Genomic DNA, 23,003 nt, shown 5'->3' on the forward strand with positions numbered 1-23,003 from the left:
CATTAATGTCATAGTTAACTCGCGATTAATCGCATTAATGTCATAGTTAACTCACGATTAATCGCATTAATGTCATAGTTAACTCGCGATTAATCGCATTAATGTCATAGTTAACTTGTGATTAATGTCAAATTTGTATCTATTGTAAATGTCCCATTATTTCTTCTCATTTTAATGCTCTTATCAACATAGAAAAGTGGATCTGCTTGCTTTGTGCAGATGTTTTTTTAATGAGACAATATCTCTGTCACCTGCATATTGTGACTTATTCCTCTTATTGTGAGAGCCGCACAATAATAAGAGAGGCTGTGTATCAGCCTGCAGTGTGTGAATAAAGTGCCGTGGTTTAATAACGAGCTAATCCGAGCTAAAGGAGCTAGCGGTCTTCGGTGGTCTCCTCACTACGGTTGGGGGGTCTGCCAGCTTGGTTGGTAACACTGCAGACATCATGACTTGGATGTGGGGAGTGCGTGGACAAATGATCCAGCCCGCTTGGAGACGGAGAAGCGACTACTAGCTACTACTCTTTAGCCCAAACACGTGTGTGCAGCGTGCCTGTTGTTGTGTTTGTGGTCGAGCTAGATCCAGTGTGATGTTGTAGTTTTTCTAACGTGACTAGTTGTTGCAACAGCATGTGAACAAAACCACAAAGTTTGCTCGTCCAAAAAGAACGTTAATCTCACGATCAAAACATGGACGCCGTTAAAATGGGTTAGTGTTAACGACGTTAATAACACGTTAATAACACGTTAATAACACGTTAATAACACATTTAACTGACAGCACGAGTTACAACAGTTTTCTCCACCTCTGTCACGATGAACGTCTGAATATAATAACACTGTCACTGTGCCGTGAGCTTCTGATTCTGGCTGCCTCCTGCAGACAGTAGGGGGCAGTGGAGAGAGCCGTTAATCTCCCACACACAACAACAACACAACGTTTCACCGTCACACCGACTCTGACGCTGTTAAAGAAAAGTCCGTCATGGTTCTGCTTCACAGGGTTTAACACACGCACGTTTACAAAGGTTCGACTTCTACTGTGATCACTAAATAATTGGCTTTAATGGAGAATGATATGTTGGTTATAAATGACAGATTAAAGACTGATATTTGACTGTCATTGTAAACCACAGTATTTCATGCCCTAAAGACCTGGTAAACTGAGCCAGCGCAAACATCGACCTAATTTAAAGAAGCTCGTCCTTCCTGCAAACGAGAACACCGTCATTATCACCGAGTGCCATCAGACACCTGCGCGACGAGGAGGAGGAGGAGGAGGAGGAGGAGGAGGAGGCAGGAGCTGTGGACGGCCGGGGGTTCGGTTCAAAGATGGAGGGAGGGAGGGTAATCTGAGCCTTAGATGCTAATCTTGCTACGCTCGGGCATTTTGGGGGATAATTGTGGCCCCGGCTGAGCTCAGGTGATGATGCAGGTGAATCCGCCGCTGGAGTTAAGCTCCGCCGCCGTCGCCAGTTTGCTCTTTTCCCCTCACCTGTCCTTCTTCCTTTGCTTAGTCTTAATCTCTTCTTCCTCCCCGCCGTCAAATCTTTACCCAGAATGCCGCAGTCAGGAGGCAGCAGGAGTAATGAGGCCTAATCCCCTGCTGACTGAGGCCTGTTTAAACAGCTCCTGGCTGAGCCGCGCAGTAATGGAGTAATTAACCCCGGCGCCCTCGTACGCCCAGCAGCTCCACTTCACCACGACGTCCGACCCCCAACGCACGGCCGGCGCGTGCCGGCGGCGCCGCTCTGTCATCGACCTCCGCGCCACGGGAAAATGAAGGAAAAGTTATTCATGTTCCTGATATCAGCTGATTTAAAGACAACACATGCGTTTATCTGTCTAAATAATACTGAGTAAATTCACCAGAGTGAGCAGCAGGTGGCGCACAAGTCAGCGTCTTCTTCTACTAATTTGTAGCAGACTGTGCAGCGACAGGTGCAACGCTGTAATAAAATGTCAGTGTTTGAATGACTTCTGTGTTATTTACATTATTATACACATTTAATTAGCCTCTGTTTCAAGTCCCTTGAACTGTTTAACTGTACACACTTTACATTCATACATTCTATATTATTCAGTTCCATTTATTGTCGTTCATGTTGATGTGTCGTGTTTTATCTGCTGCTCATGTTCTGTGTTTTCTTCGTCTTATTCTTTAGTTTATTCCTGAATGTTGTTTTTTTAATTCACAGAGATTCATAAAACACTCACAACGCTGAGATGATGAACGTATTAGTTAATGAGTTCATGTCACTGAGTTGTTAAAGCTCGAGTGGAAACAAACTCACTGACACCTTCAGTTCAGAGGTCACACACACACACACACACACACACACACCTCCACGTGTCTTCATCTGTGAGGAAACAATGTCACGTTCGTATGTGTGTGCGTGTGTGTGCGTGTGTGTGAGGAGACAGTAAAGGGAGAGCAGCTCAGGTCAAAGGTCACGATCAGTGTTCAGGTGTGAAACATGTCTCTGTGCACTGATCTGATTCACGGCACAGTCTGTGTTATTTACTCAGGAAACAATCAGCCGCGCACACACACACACACACACACACACACACACACAGATCCCATCAAGAACACAGGAAGAGCGCGGTGTGATCGCGGCGTGTTGGCGGCGTTTGAAGTGAGCAGCCACTGCACATTACAGCAGATGAAATGCTATCACGCGCGGCCGCTGAATGGTTTGTGTCATTAAGAGAATAAGGAAAACAGGGGAAACGGAGCGCGCTCACAACCTGCCTCTGAGAGAGAGAGAGACAGAGAGAGACAGAGAGAGAGAGACAGAGAGAGAGAGACAGAGAGACAGAGAGAGAGACAGAGAGAGAGAGAGAGAGACAGAGAGAGAGAGAGAGATTAAGGCGATGTTCACAGGCTCCCGTCTGTCAGCACTTCAAAGACGGCGTCGACTCGGCTCGTTTCTGTTCACGCAGCCACTGGAATCACACGCACTGTGAGGCTGTCACTGCTGCTCTGACGGGCCCTTCATCAGGTGCACACGCCTTTAATCCAGACACGGATAAATAAATCAACACACACAGGGGTCCTGCCTTTTACAGCGCCTCCTGGTGGCCGGGTGTCAGCGCGGAAATATCAATAACTCATGAAGCGCGTGAACAAAGGAAGGTCGGATATGAAATATCAGCTCGTTTGTTTCACTCATGACGTCGATTTTCCTGAATTATCTCAAACATTCACCACAGACTTATTAATGTGTTTCAGCAGGAAAAACACTTCATTATGTTCTGTTTGTATCAAGAGACGAGATGACATGGACGCAAAATAATGGTGCTGTCAAACATTACAATATTTAATCATGATTAATCACATTAATGTCACAGTTAACTCGCGATTAATCACATTAATGTCAGAGCTAACTCGCGATTAATCGCATTAATGTCACAGTTAACTCGCGATTAATCGCATTAATGTCACAGTTAACTCGCGATTAATCGCATTAATGTCATAGTTAACTCGCGATTAATCGCATTAATGTCATATTTAATCACGATTAATCGCATTAATGTCACAGTTAACTCACGATTAATCGCATTAATGTCAGAGTTTACTCGCGATTAATCGCATTAATGTCAGAGTTTACTCGCAATTAATTGCATTAATGTCAGTTAACTCGCGATTAATCGCATTAATGTCGAAGTTAACTCGCGATTAATCGCATTAATGTCACAGTTAACTCACGATTAATCGCATTAATGTCACAGTTAACTCGCGATTAATTGCAATAATGTCAGTTAACTCGCGATTAATTGCATTAATGTCAGTTAACTCGCGATTAATCGCATTAATGTCACAGTTAACTCGCGATTAATCGCATTAATGTCGTAGTTAACTCTCGACGAATCACATAAATGTCATAGTTAACTTGCGATGAATCGCACATTTGTATCTATTGTAAATGTTCCTGGCCAAAAGTTAATCTTACGATAAAAGCATTGGCGCTGTTAAAATGGGTTTGCGTTAACGCCGTTAATAATGCGTTTAACTTACAGCACTTTGTGGATATACCACCAGTGCTTTAGCCGATAACCAGTACGGATATTAGAAATGGGACAATTTAAAAAATTCCCCACCACGATTATCTCGATCAAAATAATTGCGATTCACGATATTATCGCAATGAGAAAACATGTTTTCGATCGTGTCTGCACCGACAGAGCTCATAAACATCGCACAGTTGACCCGTTTTTTTAATTTAAAATAGCCCCCCCTTGTGGCACGTGTAAAAAAATAAATGTCTGTATGTTGTCTAATGAACGGTATGTTGGCACGTTTCACGTGAAGTATTAAGGTTTTTCTCCAGGCGCTGTTCAACACAATTTATGGCAAATCATTTTATAACGATGAGCGATAATATCGTATACTGCCGCATCAATCACTGATATATGTATACAGAAGTGTATTTATTTATTTATTTGAACTTTCTACCTTATCTTCTTGGTTGTTATGTATTGAAGTCCAGTTTAACCTCATCTGTGCGCTCTTTTTAACGATCCCTAAAAGATAAATATTGTTTTTCCCTTGAGCTGAAACAATTACTCAAATGAATTGATGACTAAATTAAATCTAAAATGAATCAGTGTGAAGCTTTTTGATGAAAACAAGATTTCTTGATTGTTTCATGTGGAATATTTTCTTTTCTTTGCTCCATAAAACAAAGAAATCATTCAAGGTGAACCATTTTTAAGTTTGTGGGTTATCGTCATGTTTTTTAACGTTTTCTGACATTTTATGAACCGAGCGATGACTTGATTAATGGAGAAAATAATGGACAGATGAACGGATTATGAAAATAGTCGTTAGTTGCAGTTATTTATTTCTCTTTTCTGTTATTCCTCGAGGACGATTACTGAGCTCTATGACAGCGTTTCTTCACGTCTTTATTTGAATGTGTTTGTCTTTTATTTTGGTGATTGAGTTGATGGGCGTGGCATTGAGGGTGGGAGGAGTTTATTCCTGGTTGCACTGTGTTTTATGAAAGGTTGCTATATATTGTAATTTTCCCTGGACTAATGGACTAATGAAGGGATATCTTATCTTATCTGTAGTGTGGTTGATTGATTGATCGATCGATTGATTAAAACACTGAGATCATTGGTCAATGAGCAGCGTGTGTTTTCCACATGACTGTAGAGCAGAGAACAAGCAGAAGAAATGAAATGAGCAGCAGAGGCAGCGCTGACTGGCGCCGGCTCGTCTCCTCCTCTCGCGCTGGATTGAATTTCAAAGCGTTTCCATCAGTTTCTACAAACAGAAAAAAATGTGTTGCCTTTCACTAAAGAAGCAGAGATTCCTCCTGACACCGGAGCAGACAGATGAGAGGAGAACACGCGGGTTTGAATTAAAGCTGACACGTCGACACGCGGGGAACATCACACACAGGATGGACACGTCAGTCAAGAACACACACACACACACACACAAAAGCAATCTGAGATATCAACAATGAAATAAACACACAGGAGCAAACACAAGCGGCAGCAGCAGCACAGCATGTAGCCAATATCTGTCAATCAATCAATCAATCAATCAATCTAAGTCTTCGTTTTTACTCCGGGGACGATTAAAAGACCAGAACCAGAGGGTTCTAAACAATTTCCTTCGGGATAAAAAAAAAAAGTATTCTGATTCTAGGAGGATCTTCAGTTCTCAAAGCCTAGGTCGTGACCCCACAGGTGGTCATGGGAGATTTTTGTGGGTCCCCAAACAAATGAGCAAGAATTTTTCCCCCAACCTTGAAACTAAGTAGTAAATGTATGCATATGTCTTCCTAAATAATCTGTGTATTATATGTTGACTTTATGTCCTGATACATGTGGAAATAAAACTGCATACAGGTCGTTTCTCTGCACTCATACACTGTATATATATATATAAAGTATTATATATTATATATAATGTACTGTTTATGGTCTGTATCACATGATCTTAAAATACACACTTATTATGATTACCTTTCATTTCAGATAAAACCTGCATTATTTATTAAAATGAAGATATTTACGTGTTATTGACCATCAATACGTTCAAATTCAGCTATAACACTAATAATTAGCTTTTATATATAGTTTTGTTGATTCAATGTATTTTTGAATAAATGTACATATGTATATATGTATATAGACATAATATTGTGTATTTCAGACATTTATTCAATATAATACATCATAAATGTTCAATGCAACAGCCTTTAAAAGCAGGAAAGGTCTATGATGAACATCAAAGACCAGATCGTCTCATGTCACATATATACACTATATACATATATATATGTATATATCTATATATATATATATATGTATATGTGTGTGTATATATATATTATTCAAATACTGACCAGACCTAATGAAATGATTTGTTTACTAATTAAATGCTGTGTTTTATTTGTAGTAGAAAGTCAGATTTACTCATTTCACAGTACATGATCAGTCGTACACATCGTACAGAAATGTTGTTATCGGCTGATATTTGGCCTCGGCGTGGATGTTTTCTTCCTTCCGATAGCAGAAGTGATATTAACTGTTAAGGCGGTAAATTATTCACAAACTTATCCTCGTGAGTCCACATAGACAAACACACTCTAGAAATATGACGGTGCAGGACCATTAAGAGCTGTAAAAGCAATGAAAGGACGTTCAAATTGAATTTGAAATATGACAGAAAAAAAACAAGAACAACACACACTCAGAGTGTTGTACCTGTCTGGATGTATTTCTGTTGCGTTCTTTTCATTTTATTTTAACAGGCAAAGCGAGGCAGACAGAGATCACCACAGCAGAAATACACCACGTCTGAACTGTGAAGAAAAGACAGAGAAAGAGCCGCAGCCGCCGCCGCCGCCGTTGTTGTTGTTGCTGTTGTTGCTGCTGCTGCTGCTGCGTGTGTGTGTGTTTGTTTTTGAAGACCAGTCTGGCAGCGCGGGAGGAAAGAGGAAAAAAGAAGAAGAAGCGCACGCCTCCCTTTCAGAATACAAAAGATGCCTTAGAGGCAACGTAAGTGAAGTTTTATGCTGATGACTGACTGTTTGACAAACATCGCGGGTGAAAGTACAACTCCATTCAGCCTGGAAAATAAATAAACAACTGACAGGGAGAGTACCTGGGTAAAGTGTTCAAAAAAAATCTAATTTATATCCTATAAGAGGAATGTGAGGCACCCAGGAGGAGGGAGGGAGGGGGGGAGGACAGGGGGGGAGGGTGTAAGTTGTGAAAAATTAAAGGAGACGGATTCAAACTGTCCAATTTCCACATCAAACAAACCCTGGGCTCTGTGCTCCTGGAGAGGCTGCCTCATATCCAACACTGCACTCTGAAAAAGGTGCTCCCCCACCTCCTCCTCCTCCTCCTCCTCACCCCCCTCCCACCCTCCACACCTCCACCTCTTCATTTCATCCACTCTTCAACTCAAGTCCACCAGCAGCAGCAGCAGCAGCAAACCAGTCGTCTTTTTTCTTCTCCTTCTTCTTCTTCTTCTTCTTCTTCTCTTTTCTTGTGCTCTCTCCATCTCTCTCTCTCTCTCCCTCTCAGTAACCCCCGCTCTCTAATTCCCCTAAGCACTGTACTGGTTACACTAGCCACTGTCTCTCTGCTGCCTAATTATACCCTTGTGAGTCTATTAATCAACTTGTGAATTATTTAAGAAGGAGGAGAAGCTCCTCTGCCTGTAACTGGCTTTGACACCGTGAAGAGGAGACGCTGAAGAGAAGAGGCAGTGGAGAGGAGGAGGAGGAGGAGGGGGGTGTGACGATGGATAGACAGAAGAAAGGCAGAAAGAAAGGAAATGGAAAGGTGGAATAAGGGTCTTCTTACACTTACAGTGCTGTGCTGAAGTCTGAGGCCAATACAATGCCCCCATAGATGATTATTTTAGTGCCCAATCAATTAATTGCGCGTTTTTGTTAATAATTAAAAACCCGTTTCTGTGATTTTTCAGCTTCTTAAATGTGAATTTTGTCTGCTTTCTTTGCTCCATATAACCAAAAAATTCATAATCATAATTTACAGGTTTGAGCAACATTTTTCAGTTTCTACTTTCTGTCATTTTTCAGCTTCTTAAATGTGAATATTTTCTACTTTCTGTCATTTTTCAGCTTCTTACATGTGAATATTTTCTACTTTCTGTCATTTTTTCAGCTTCTTAAATATGAATATTTTCTACTTTCTGTCATTTTTCAGCTTCTTAAATGTGAATATTTTCTACTTTCTGTCATTTTCCAGCTTCTTACATGTGAATATTTTCTACTTTCTGTCATTTTTTCAGCTTCTTAAATATGAATATTTTCTACTTTCTGTCATTTTTCAGCTTCTTAAATGTGAATATTTTCTACTTTCTGTCTATTTTCTCCTTTCTGTCATTTTTCAGCTTCTTACATGTGAATATTTTCTACTTTCTTTGCTCCATATAACAAACAAACTCAATCATTTTGGTTTGTTCATCATCATTTCCAGGTCTGAGCAACATTTTCTCATATTTTAGTGACAAAACAACCAAATTGAACAGGAAAATAATCGTCAGATTAAAGGATTACATCATTTCTATGAAAAGAATGAAATTAAATGAAAATTTCTCATTTTCAGCCATATCTGAAAATCCTTTTCAATAATGTTAAGTAAATGAATTAAAAACATTATTTTATGCTAGTTATTTAAAACATATTGACATAAATATGAACTAAAAGGTCAGGAAGACTCAGTAAAATTTGTTTGAGGAGCCAAAAATAATCTCCCGTGACTCATCTGTGGGCCCCGACCCAGTGTTTGGGAAAAGCAGAAGACTGTTCTCTTTAAAGCTTCATGGAATGAAACCATGATTGAGATTATTGGTAAAATCTGTGTTTGTCCAGGTTTATTTAGAACATGGTTCCACGTATCAAAGGTTGAGCTGGTAATTAAAATTAAAATGTATTTTTATCGGAAGCTTGATATTATATAATGACCAACTGTCACTCGTATAATGTCAAAGGTCACAGAATCTGAGACGTAAAACCATCATTTTGTTACGGGCCGACAACAGAGACAGTATAATACACACACACACGTATGTATATATAAATCCATATATATATATACATAGAGAAAGAGAGAGAGAGAGAGAGAGAGAGTAATATCCACAGGCAGGTCCCGTGAGGATCAGTGCAGCGCTGCACCCAGACGAGAGACCGCCCCCCACCCCCCCCCCCATCAACATTCACCGCTTGTTTTTTCTTTCTTTTTTTTGTGCTGTTGTTGTTGTTTTTTTTTCTCTTCCCACCCTCTATTTTCATGCATATGTTTTCATGATAAACAGGAAATTCATGAATATATGGAGTGATACGCTGAGCCAGGGAGGGAGGGAGGGAGGGAGGGAGGGAGGGAGGGAGAGTCAAAGCTGAAGACTGAGGTGAGACACACACACACACACACACACGCACACACACACACACACACACACACGCACACACGCGCACGCACACACACACACACACACACACACACACGCACACACGCGCACACACACACACACACACACACACACACACACACACACTGGTTTCCATGACTTCAGAGGACATTACATTGACTTATTTAAACTAACCTTAACCATAACTAGTACAAACTCTTAACCTCATCCTAACCACATGACAAACGTTGACTTTAAAATGCAATCATTGACATTATTTACGTCCCTGTCATGAAACACACACACACACATGTATTTACACACCAGTTTGGAGCTACTGCTGTTTGACAGGAGCAGAGCAGCAGGTATACGATGATGATGGTGTATGTCCTCCTCCTCCTCCTCCTCCTCCTCCTGATCCTCTCACTCCTTCCTCACCAGTCCACCTCCTCTCTAACGACACAGTTAAAGATGGAACCTGAAAGTGAGATCATTATTATTATGATTTTCATAATGTTTCTGTCTCTCACGCACGGCACGGCACGGCCTCCACAATCACAATCCCCTCCACTCAGAGATGAACGACACACAGGAAATAAAATCTTCTTCTTCTTCTACGGATCAAACTACAGCGGCACCTAATGATTATTTTAATGAACCATTGATCGATTAGTTGTTCGGTTCACAACCGTTTTAATGATTTGATTTGTTTTGTGGCGCAAAGAAGCTGAAAAATCACTTTGAGAATATGAGAATCAGAAAACATCCCGACATTCAGCAACCGTCATCACCTAAAGCCAAGCTCCGATTGGAAGGTACCAGCTGTCAATCACACACTCACATGGGTCATAAAAATTGATCAAATGAAATGATAATTAATGTTATATAATAACGAAACATAATGTTCGATCAAAGAAGAGCTCAAATGAGTGATTAACTCCTCAAAAGATCATTTTCCCACTGACTTCAGTGGAGTCGCCCCCTGGTGGCTATTCAACACATTTGAAAGAACCCACAGGACCACGTCCATTCTTTATATATAGGTTTCTCTGGTTTCTGTACATTTGCTGGAGAAACTTGTGTGGAAACAAGTTTCTGTGAAATAAATTTATGGAGAAGTTTGAAACTTTCAGTGTCAGCGTTCAATATTTAGCACTCGCACAGTGCGAAGACTTCTCCTCTACTATAATGTTATAGAGCAAAGGAACATCTGTGTGTTACTGTACGTCAACTAATAAACAGGCGTCTGAATTCAAATGTTAGAGACGACCAGAGCTGCGACTAACGACCATTTTCATCTGTCGAGTATTTTCTCGATTGATCGACTAATCGTTTGGTCCATGAAATGTTCATCAGTGTTTGTCAAACCTGGAAATGATGATGTTTTCAAATGTCAAAAGCAAAATGATTCAGTTTCAATGATTTCTTTAAAGACATTTTTTAAAGTAAAACATTTTTTTAAAAGTGAGTATTTAGGATTGTTGTTTTTCAAACTGGGAGGCTGTGGGTTCAATTCCTGGCTCTTCCTGGTCTATATGTGTCCTTGAGCAAAGACACTTGAGCCCATGTTGCAGCGAATGAGTGAATGAGTGAAAAGTGTTGTGTAAAGCACTTCATCAAGACTAGAAAAGCTCTATATAAATACAGACCATAATAGCAACTCTTCTTCTTCTGGAAGGCACAAAGAGGGTCAGAGGAAATGTAGTGGAGTTAAAGTAAATATAAAAGTATATCGTGATATTATTACCCTGTGATTCATGTAGTCATTCAAGTAAAAGAGTAATTGTTGACTTTCTTTAAGAACGTCATGGTCGACACACACACACACACACACACACACACAGTGTTAGCGTGTTAATAACACGTCATTAGTCGCGTGGCGCCCGTGTCGTCTGCGAGGCTACACGAGTTCACGCGGCCGCGTCTCTGTGGGATGTTTATTAAATTAATAAAAAGTTGGTGAAGGCGAGAGCCGCGGCCGTGATTGGCACCTCCACCGCCCCGCCTTCTCTCCAGGGCCCGAGCGCGTTTGCGCGTTTGCTTTAACTAACTGTCCGTGACTGAGGGGAGCGGGCTGACATGAGGCTCACCACCACCACCCTCTCCATTTATTATAACAAGGAGGTGAGAATGAGAATAAATCTGTTCATCCCGTTTACACGACCACAGGCTTCACACCTTCATGTTGTTTGGTATCTATAGAAATGCATCAGAGGATATACATTATCTTTTATCTCTGTCATTTTACCTCATCAGCCTGATTAGATCATTATTGTTTTCACTATCACTATTCCTGCGTCTATTTTATTGAAATCTCTTACATTTACATGTAGATTAATTATTAGTTTAATTATCTGTGAATATTACAGTACGTGCTGCTTGGATCGCGGGTTCGCGTGTGTCAAGCACTTTAAGTTGCACTGATTTGTGTTAAAGGTGATATATCTTTTTTTTAAAGGTTCAGAATTGATGACATTTATCTTTAACTTCCTGTTTTAGAGTTTTCAGAGGCTTCATCCACACGACTCTGTCCAGTCCACACACAGGTGGAGGTTTTTGTCCATTTATACAAACACAGACTGGAGTTTAGGTTCCTGAGAGTTTGTCACACTTTCTTGTTGTTACAGGATTATCATTTAAAACCAGAGGAGGAGAAACCTCAGCGTCACGTGGGCCAGACCTTACTCTGATGTCCACATGACACCGGGTTTTCAAGTTTGAAAACTCCTGTGCTGCCTTAAAGTGTGGACACTGAAACATAAACCATGATGGAGTTCACAGAAATCTCTGCTTCCCAGGTTCACCGACCCATGACAAGTGAACGTTAACGTGACACATGTTTTCAGGTGTGTTAGTGTGGACTGAGACACTAGCAGTGTGGATGTTTTCTAACCTCAGAGGCCACAGACTCACCAGAGCGTCGTGATTCCTGTTGGAGCGTCTGCTGATGTCATTTTGTCTCCTTTAAAGCCAACAGGACGACTGACGTGTGAACCACCCAGAGGTCAGAGGTCACAGAGAGGAATATGAAGAGAGAATAATCAACAAAACACAAACACAAATCATTCTACGACCAGTTCTTACGTCACACACAAACACTTTACTCAGAGTTGGAGCTTCATGTTCCAATTAAAGACAAAAGAAGAAAAAGTCTGGCTGCTCAAACTCTTCTGAGAAATCTGCATCTCATCATTCAGGGGGGAAAAAATTAAAATATATTATCATCCTTTAAAAAATCCTTTTAAACACAAACACAAACAAAACACAACAAAAAAGCTCCTCTCTCTCACTCGCTGTGCTCTGAAAAAAGACCTCATTTGCATATAAACTGCACAGAGGCAGGGATTGTCATCGGGGCGGCACATTAGACGCAAGGAGCGCGAAAGGGAGAGGATTTTCATGTGCAAATTTCAGCCTCCGCCAACTCCGCCGCGCATTATTATTTCATCAGCTCCTCAGAAGGAGAAACCCCTCGGTTCACCAAACCCACCGACGTCCCCACGGACGCTGCTACATTCACACCAAATCCCCCGCTACCACCAAAACCACCAGCAGCAGCAGCAGCAGCAGCAGCAGCAGCAGCAGTTACAGCAGCAGTTACAGCAGGCCCTCACACTGGAGTGTGTGTTTTCAGTGAGAGGAGAGGGAGCCGCAGCAGGAAGTGCCAGCAGAGCTACACCAGTGTGTGACCAGCAGGACTTACTGGTGTTCCTCGCATTAATTGCTTGTAAACTGCGAGGCTGGAGACTCGCTGGCTTTCAACTTTTAAAAAGGAGATTACAGCCAATTAGTCAGGCCTCTGAAAAGCCTTCACTGCCTGGGGAATAGCTGCTGATCCCTAATGTGGGACAGCTGTGAGCAACAAAGAAACAGTCGCACTTGAAAACACACACACACACACACACACACACACAGGCACATCATCTCACATGCAAACAAAAAGAAAATTCCTGATTGATAGAAAACGCAGCAAAGAAGAGCTTTTACCAGCATGAAAAATGCAAACAGACACAAGCAAACGCTCCCAGAGTGACAGAAGAGCGAAAAGACAGGAAGGTAAATACGTCTCTAAAGGTGAGGGGGAAAACCTATTTCATCCCTTTAAATCAATTTGTCAGGTTTGTCTTTTTCAGCGCCGCGTTTCCCAAAGAGCCGAGTGTTTCCCTGTAAACTGCCATCTTTAATTTCTTTGTCTGACACGCTCGACTGCACCCGCGACACACACACACACACACACCAGAGACCGAGTGCGAGGTGAGCGCGAGGTTCAAAGCCCAGATGGGAGCAGAGCCTGTGAACCGCCGAGCACCGTGGATCAGCTCGCACACACTCTCATGTCAAACAGAAGCCGGCGAGAGGAGGAACACAAGTCGAAAGATCTCCACAGGCTCCGTAATCTACCGCGATTTATGCCAAACCTCGCGCAGTCATTTCCTTCTTTATCTCTTCTATCCACGTGTCTCATTCCATGTTGCACCTGCACATCTTCAGCTACACCTCACCCTCCTCCTCCTCCTCCTCCTGCAGCGTCCCTGTGCTCACATTAGCAGAAACAGCTGTCTGCCAACTATTCTGACTTCAGATAATGAGATTCACATCCTCCATATGAACCAAACAGCTTCACCTGAAAGACTTTAAGAGTCTCCAGTAGCTTCACACACGCAAAAATAGGCTTTTGTTCCACAGTTAAAGCCGTTCAGCACCAAAGTGCTTCACAATCCTCCTGCTGACATGAGACGTGATGTTTAGAAGTTGTGGAAATGTATAGAAGAAACTAAACTTTTGTTAAACCCAGAAGACGAGTTCAGGTGAGGTAGAAGTGCTTCCAGGAACATGAATAAACAAAGGTTTTAAATCAGATATTTGTTCCAGGCCTTAAAGTTAAGTTGTCGTGTGCGACGATCAATCTTCAACGAGGATTTCTTGATTTTGCAGCTTCTTCAATGTGAATATTTAAGAAAGAAATCATTAAAACTGAATCGTTTTGGTTTGAGACCAAAAACAAGACCAAGCAGGTTCTGTTTTCATGAGTGTGGGTTTATCTCTGAGTTTGTCCTTCTCTTAACAACTGAATTATTTGTATGTTCACATTCAATTTTGGTAATAAAATGATCACATTTCCAAGACATCTCTGCGTCTTATAATGGACAACACTGTAAAAATGTATACAGCAAGGTTCCCACGGGTCCTTGAAATCCTTGAAAGTTTCTGAATTTGAAAAATAACTTTATAATAAATAAATAAATAAATAAATAAATAAATAAATAAATAAATAATGAATTGCCAATATAAGTCGATAAAAGTGGACGCCATGGGTGAAGACGCTCTTACAAGTTGTCCTCACATCTTAAGCCGGGTCAGCAAATTCCGTCCTTGAATATGAGGGAATTGGTCCTGGAAAGTCCTTAAATTTGATGGGAACCCTGGAACAAGTTCACGTGTTTATCTCAGCGACATCTGAACAGATCGGGATGAATGTAGTTACGTTCATGTAGGAAGGTCACAGCTGTGAGCAGAACTTTCAGAAGGTTTCAGAGACAACAAAGGAGGAAATCCAGCAGCTCTCTGCTTTTTCACTCGGCTTCTGTGGGATATTTACACCGACCTCTGTCGCCCCAATCAGCTGACTGTCATGGGCGGGGCAGATCTAGCTCCGCCCTGACCGCACTGTACCATTGTACTCAAAAAGTGGAACAGGTGGGGCTGGTTATTTGGGGACTGTTCCTTAGGGACGCACAGCTAAAGTGTTTAGACCAGTGGTCTCAAACTGATGTCCTGTAGAACTGAGGTTTAAATTAATAATGAAGAGTGAAAAATATTTCTATACGTTCAACATTTAATTATAAATAAGCTTGTTGTGTATTTTAATTACAGTTGTCTAGATGATTTGATTTCTGTTATTTACAGATTCATTTTGAATCTGATTGTTGGACATCCGGCCCCCTCTTTGAGTTTGAGGCCCCTGGTTTTAAATCTTGGTGGAGGTGTGTGCTCTGTGAGAGATCTCGTGATAAATCTGCATTACCTGCCCGGCTTCTATCTAAAAACGTCTGTTAATCACAGAACCGTGCAACAGTTTGCTTCTATCTTGACACTGACAGCGCTGACTTTGACGATGTTGGTTAAGAATGAGACAGATATGTCGCTAAACGAGAACCAGAGAGATCATCCAGTGAGCTCACGGCATTGTGAAACAGAACTCGGACAGACAGTAGCAACGTCACGCGTCGAACATGGTGGTTTGTTAATTTCCGGGTCTCTAATCTCCATGTAGGTGTCTGCTCTGGTGCCTGAGCTCAGGGGAGGATGTGAGGAGAGTCGACAGCTGCTTCCAGTCGAGCCGAGCAGCCGAGCCTCCATCCTTCAACATGATGGCTCTCGCCTTTTTAATGCGCGGCACTTAACCACGTCCTAATTAGATCTAACGACTCGCTCGTTAAAAGAGCTCTGCAGCTCTTAATTGGCGCGCTGAACTGCAAACAGGGAAACGCCACGAGGAGGTCAGGAATTAAAAAAAAAGATGTAAGTTGTAAAACGGAGGGAGGCTGACCAGAGAGAACTCCTCATCAAACTGCATTTTTAATTCGAGATAATCAATATTCAAGGCAATAGTTTTACCACAGTTTATATATCCATCAAGGATCATAAATACTTAATGTGTAAAAAAAAAAAAAAGAAGTAAGAAACCCCAACACTCCCAAATTTTTATTCCCCAAGATTGTGGCAATCTGGAAAATCAGATATGATGAATTATAAATTGGACCATTACAGCAGCTTTAGAAGCTCACGTAGCACAAACTGAAACCACGAGCAGAGGCGTCGGGATTGAGCTCTGCACGCGTCTGATTCACCCTGTACTTTCATTCAGATCAAAAAGACTCAACCAGACAAGACAATCACAGGATATTCAGAATATCTGATCATTTATGCTCCACCCACAACCTCAACAACCTCCCACAGCTCCACCCACCTCCACTCTGACAACCTCACATACTCTCATCTATTGTCTTTGTTATAGTGGATCCAGGTTAAAGGTCCAGTGGGTCAGAATGAGTGACATCTGATGTGAGACTGCAGACTGTAACAAGCCCCTCCCTTTCACTTTAAACAATAAAGACAACAGAGCTGCAATCATTTATCGATTAATAAACTATAAACCAATAAACTGTTGCACTAACTGATTAGAACAGGTTGGAAAGTTTTCCAGCTTTTTAAACGTGAATATTTCCAGCTTTCTTTGCTCCATAAAGCAGCAGCAGCAGCACTAGCAGTAGCAGCAGCAGTAACAGCAGCAGTAACAGCAGCAGTAGTAACAGTAGCAGCCGCAGTAACAGCAGAAACAGCAGCAGCAACAGCAGCAGCAGCAGCAGTAGTAACAGTAGCAGTAGTAGCAGCAGCAGCAGCAGCAGCAGCAGCAGCAGCAACAGCAGTAACAGCAGCAGCAGTAACAGTAGCAGCAGTAGCAGCAGTAACAGCAGCAGCATTGATAGTGGACACTGGTGGAAGTTTGGACAGTCACACCACATTAGTGCAGTAAGTGTAAATACATAGATAAATGCCTTTGTGAGATTTCCTCCCCTGAAAACACACACACACACACACACACAGAGCGTCTCATGAGCCTGATTTGAAACCTGCAGCCTGAGGACAAGACGAGCACAAGCAGAAAAATAAGGAAAATAAAGAAACATGCCCCAAACCCATGCCGTTACACACACACACAAACAATAGAGTTATTTCAGTGTGCGGAGCAGAGCAGGACAGAGAGCGATGGCATCTTGGGGCAGAGGGCTGCGGGGCTGGGTGGGGGCGACCCAGGCGGAGGTGGGAGGAGGATTGGGCTCTAATGGGCTCGGGGAGGCTGGCGGGCCCTGCTGGAGGCCCACAGGAGCCACTAGCCTGTGGTCTTGCCTTGGGCGGGCCTCTCACAGCAGCAGCAGTCAGGTGGGCTGACAGACTGAAGGAGAGGAGGCCCCTCCTCCCCATGTGGTCTGCCATCAACCCCCCCAACAACAACAACTACACCAGCAGCAGCAGCAGCAGCAGCAGCAGCAGCAGCAGCAGCTCCTCCCTCTGCACAGATGTTCAGTGTCTGGGAGCAACAAGCTGCGCAGAAACAAACAAAGACGTGGATTTAGCATCGCAGAGTTTCACCAGCCGAACGACGAGTCCACCAGGACTGATGTGAATGAGTCAATCTGTCTTTAATTTAGACTACAGACACACAGACAACCTGTGTCCATGCTAACACTCCTACAAACTGATCACGTGACCCTCCAGGTACATTGAGGGCCCCCCCCCCGCCCACACACACACACACACACACACACACACACAAGTTAAGGTGACTCTCCAAAAGTTTTTGATCCAAACAGAAACCAGTGTTTTGGAGACACTGGAAATCTGCTCTTTTCCTGACACAATCCTTACATTGATCCAGGTTTGGGACCAGGACTAGGAGTAAACTGGATGTGGCCCCCAGTAACTGGGGTTAGTTTAGTGTCCAATTAGTGACTCGTCGTAGTGTCAACATGTCAACAAGCTAAATGTAAATCCCTTCTAATGCTCTGTAAGTTGAACACTTACCAACTATAGTTAAGTTCCCAAAGTTAGCGGAGTTTTCCAACTCTGTTCACTCTACACATGTACGTCTTTTCAGGAAGTGAGTGTGCATCACTGTGTTCACAGTGTCCTGATGGTCAGTCATCAGGGATGATGATGACGAACTGAATCCAAGTTCTTTGTCAAAACAAATGGCGTCTCTGCTGAAATATAAACTTCTTCTTCTTCTTCACTGCAGTCCAGAGCTCTTATATCTTCTTCCTTTAGCTTCTCCCTTTAGGAGTCACCACAGTGGATCATCTGACACCATCTGTCCTCTTCTGTGACACCAACTGTCTTCATGTCCTTCTTCACAACATCCATGAAACTTGACTGTGGCTCCTCCTCTTCTCCTCGTCCCCAGGCAGCTCCATCTTGGACATAATAATCACTGTCCCTCCTACGTCTGCAACCATAACTCAATGAACTGTCAACTCTTCTGAGTGTTTTTGTCGGTCAGATTTTCTGAAGAAATCATTCAAACTGAATCATTTCGGTTTGGAGACAAAATGAAGACGTTTGAGGACATCAGTACATCAAACATCGAGAACATACGTGACCAAACCATCTCAACCGTGTTCAAACACTGATGTAAGTTTTCTTCTTCTACTTTGGTGTTTGATGGTATGTGGCGTCTGTGACAGGACAGCAGCGCCTCCTCGCCGTACAGTCCCGGTTGTCATTGACATGAACACGAGCACCAGCGCTCGGCGTCTTCACACATTAACACAGAGTCTGTGTTTGTGTGGAGTCTCTGGAAGTGAATCAAAGACATGACGCGAGTGTGAATCTGTGTTTCTTCTCAGGTGTTCTGTGCTCTGTGCTTTATACGCCCGACCTCTGACCTCACAGCTCCCCGCGGCCTCGTCCGTGCAGCCGCGCAGCAGGAGGTAAAGATGAGGCCTCGCTCCTGCTCCTGAAGCCTCCGGCTGGACTCGGAGCAGCGGGGGAAAAGTGCAGCTTTATCACTGCTGCTCAAACATTCATCACACGAGTCTCTTCTGCAGCGAGAACCAAGGGGAGACAACACATCCTTCATCAGCACAGGCTGCATGATTTACACCGGAGGTGGCACAGAGGCAACTTCAAAGTTTCCCCAGGCCTGCGTCCATGAACGCACCACACCAAAGAGGAAGAGGAGGGGAGGAAACAAGGAGAGGAAACAAGGAGAGGAGGGACAGTTGAGGAGGCGCTGCTTTACTCAGTCTGGAGGGAGGTCATTATCAGGCCATGCTTTTACCTCTGCACCTGATATGTAGCTTTTCAGCCATCACTGCAGGCAAAGTAGTTTGTGTTCCTCTGTTTGTCAGTGTTTGCATGTGCTGTATATACTGTATATATATATATATATATATGTGTGTGTGTGTGTGCGCTGAGGCTCTGAAAACCCACTGAGACCAGACTTAAAACAGGCATTAGAGTTATTTCCTGCACAGAGAGGTGAAGGTCAACGTTTCCTCAGAGAACGTCCACATCTCTGCACAAACAGCAAAATAAATACTTGATACAACACAGCACCTGGAGAAGCACCTGCACAATAATATCTACTTTAACAACTAACGTGTTGTAGAAACACGGCATTTTTTAACAAACAGATTTTTCAAGGCTCCAAAACAAATGTTTATTTATATAAGGGCAGAGCTACAGACCGACTTTTTGCTCTGGTGCATCTTAACTTTTTCATTTAGCTCCACCACAACAAAAATGTAGGTGCAGCCACATTTATAACACTAGCACAGCTCAATATTTGGCATCGAGTCTGTTGGTTGATGTATAGAATAGCTCATTATTTGGCACTGAGTCTGTTGGTGGATGTATAGAATAGCTCATTATCTGGCATTGAGTCTGTTGGTGGATGTATAGAATAGCTCATTATCTGGCATTGAGTCTGTTGGTGGATGTATAGAATAGCTCATTATTTGGCAGTCAGTCTGTTGACGGATGTTTAGAACAGCTCATTATTTAGAAATCTTAAATCTTATTTACTTATTTTGACCAATGCCTTTTTTTACAGCTGAACTCTTGTGTGTGTTTTTACTCCCTTTACCTCTTTAAATTGAATGAAAGTGTTTTTAACACGTTCTCGTGGACTGTATCTCTGGACTCTGCGTCTGTGTTGTCTTTATTTTTTATGCACTGTTCCTTGAAGCAGCCTGTGTGTTTGTGTGTGTGTGTGCTTTTGTTGCGTTTCATTTGCCACCTCCAGCAGCAGATCTGTCAGGGACAGCAGTGAGCGGTGTTTTTCATCGTTTTTGGAGAATAACAGTGCGTCACATGTTGAGTGTGACTGTATTGTCTTGGCGTGGTCACCGGACCATCTGTACAGTGTGACACTAACAGTGGCGAGCGCTGGCAGTGCAGACGAGACGATTAAACGTGTCTGAAAAGCCGTCATGAAATAATAATAATACAATGGTTTACTGTGTTGGCCCAGTGTTTGTTTGTTTGTTTGTTTGTTTGTTTGGGTGAATAAAGTAGATCCGTTTGTGAGCGTCAACAACAACAAAGAACAAATAAATGTGCAGTTATTTCCGCGGGATGTTCGCGGTGCGTCTCCTGCACCGACACGCCGGTTAACCCGCATTCCACAAACACGGCGGCACGACAGAACGCGGCAAAACTGAGTCAAACTACGCCTCATCGCCGGTGTCAAGTGAGGTATGATGGTGGATTTGAATTGGAAATCTGGCAAAGTGACAATAACAAGCGAGACGAGGGTTAACGTGAACAAAAGCGTCTGAAAAAGAGTCCAATTCTCCAGCTCCTGCCCCGATCCTCACTGTTACCCCCGCAAAGTACACAAGAAAAACACTAGGATGCATATCATTCATTAGCAGCAAATAAAAGAAATTCTCTCTAATAGTGCCCCCGAATCCCCGAGCTCCAGCAGCACCACAGAGCCAGGAACTGAGGAAATGAATGAGGAGGGGGAGGAGGGGGGAGAGGAGATGCAAAAGGAAGCCGTCTCCCTCAAGTGCTTGTTAGGCCCAAATTATTACAACGATGAATAATTTTAAAAATAAATAAGAAAAATAAATAAATAAATAAAAGAAGGGAAACATTTATAGATCTAAGTATTATCAGAGGAGCCGCGGGTTTGTTGCCAGGGTTTCTGAGCCCGTTTGAAATCCGCCTTTGTTTTTCCACTTTGATCTCTAACTGGTAGCTGATCCATCGCTTCACCTGATCCACCGCGTACACCTTCTTCTTTTCTTACCCACAATCCTTCACTCCACTCTCCTCCATGTGGCTCCACACTGCCCACACTGAGAGTTATCGTTATCTTTCACTTTCTCTTCTTTCCTAACAATCATCAAAGTGCACAGGCAGCGAGAGGAAGGAAGTGAACGAGGGAAGGAGACACAAGAGGAAGATGGGACCACTTCCTCTTCATCATGGTTTCAATTTCCTCTGCCTTTTGTTTTGTCTCTTTTCATCTCAACTCCTTCTTTGTTTTCCTCAAGCATCATTTCCTCTTCATTCATTTACTTCCTGCATTCTTTCAGCCTCTTCTCTCCTTCATATGTCTCCTTTCCGCTCTCCCCCTCTGTTTCCTCTTGTCTTACTTTAACAAATTTCCATTATTTTCTTCTCCCATTTTTCTTTCCTCTCATGGCAGCGTCCCATTTAGTTTTCACCACTGTTTTCTTCCCTCCCTTACTTAATCTCGTTTCCTTTCCTTTCTTCTCCTCTCCTCACCTCCGTTCCTTGTTTTCTTGACTGTTATTTTATTTCCTTTCCCCTTCATTTTCATCTTATTTACTTCCATCACTTCCTCAGTTTCCTCTCTTATTTTCTTGGTTATTTTTCTTTCCTCTCCTCTTAATTGATCTAAATTAATGTATTTTTCCTCCTCTTTCATCTTTCAGCTTTAATATCGTTCCTTTTCTCTTTGTTTATTCACAAAGTTTTTCATGTCTTGCTTGTTTTTAATGTGTTCAGTTCTTCTCTTATCTTTCACTTTATTTCCTCGACTCATGTCATTTTCCATCTCTGTTAAATCTTATTTAGTTCCCTGTTGTTTCTCCATCTTGCCTCCTCTCCTTGTCTCCTCTCCTGTCCTCCTCACCCTCATCCATCTCTTCAGGTTGGTGATGTCCAGTGTGGGACGCGTACCAAACCTCTGCTCTGTGTCCACCCTCTGATTTATCTTGTACCTACACTCGTCCCTACATCCTTCCTCTTCCTCCCTGCTCTCTCCCCCTCCTTCCCTCCTCCTCCTCCCATTTTTTACTTGCACCCTTCCTCACCCCTCTTCCCCCCCTTTGCTCCCTGAGCCCCCGAGTGGCTCGCTCCATTCCGTTTCATCACACATCAAACGGGCCTGACGCTCTCCACACAGGCAGGAGCGAGGGAGCAACATCTGCACGGGGAGGCAGGCAGGGGTGAGGAGGAGGAGGAGGAGGGAGGACTCCGGCCTCTGAGGTGGGGGGGGGGGTGGAGGGAGGACACGTCGTGCTACCAGCAGATGTCACTGGGACCTGAACAGCAGGCAGGAGGGGGGGGGGGGGGGGGGTCGCCGTGGGGGAAAGAGACGTAGCGAGGGAGTCGCCCCTGAAGCTCAGCCTGGGGAGGGAGGAGAGCGGAGCTGAACCTGACTTCCTCCACCTCTGCTCCTCACCTCTCCTCACCTTGCAGCCCGTCTCCCCTCTCCTGCTTCCCCCTTTTGATTGTACAATTAGCTAATTAGTCACCTTGGTGCTAATAACCTAATCATGAGTGGCCTCTGTGAGTGTCTCTTGTCCCCGTGTCCTCCACAGGAAGTCCCCGGAGTCCTGACATGGAGGAGGCACTGGGGCGGAGGAGGCGAACAATTAGCTTTGTGTGTGGACTCCCTGTGGCCCAGAGCGAACCCAGGCCCTGATCCAAACCACAGCGCGGGCTCGTGGGGTCAAGATTCCCTCTCACATCCATTAACACCACAGTCGTTTCATCATCACTGCCAGAGACACTGTGATCAGCCACCTCTGCTGCCGCCGCCGCCCCGCGCG

General features: G+C 43.3%; 1 long non-coding RNA gene across 1 annotated transcript in view; it reads right to left on the reverse strand.

Annotated features, from left to right (window-relative positions):
• Positions 1–9,757: 9,757 nt before the first annotated feature.
• Positions 9,758–23,003, reverse strand: part of LOC131446436 (uncharacterized) — a 28,107-nt gene continuing 14,861 nt past the window's right edge. Inside the window, exons 5-6 of the long non-coding RNA XR_009233917.1 lie at positions 12,325–12,393; positions 9,758–9,889 (exon numbers count right to left, since the gene is read on the reverse strand). This is a non-coding gene — a long non-coding RNA (uncharacterized LOC131446436). The remainder of the gene's footprint in view (positions 9,890–12,324; positions 12,394–23,003) is intronic.

Source organism: Solea solea, chromosome 19 (assembly GCF_958295425.1).
Source record: "Solea solea chromosome 19, fSolSol10.1, whole genome shotgun sequence".
Classification (NCBI taxonomy): Eukaryota; Metazoa; Chordata; class Actinopteri; order Pleuronectiformes; family Soleidae; genus Solea; species Solea solea.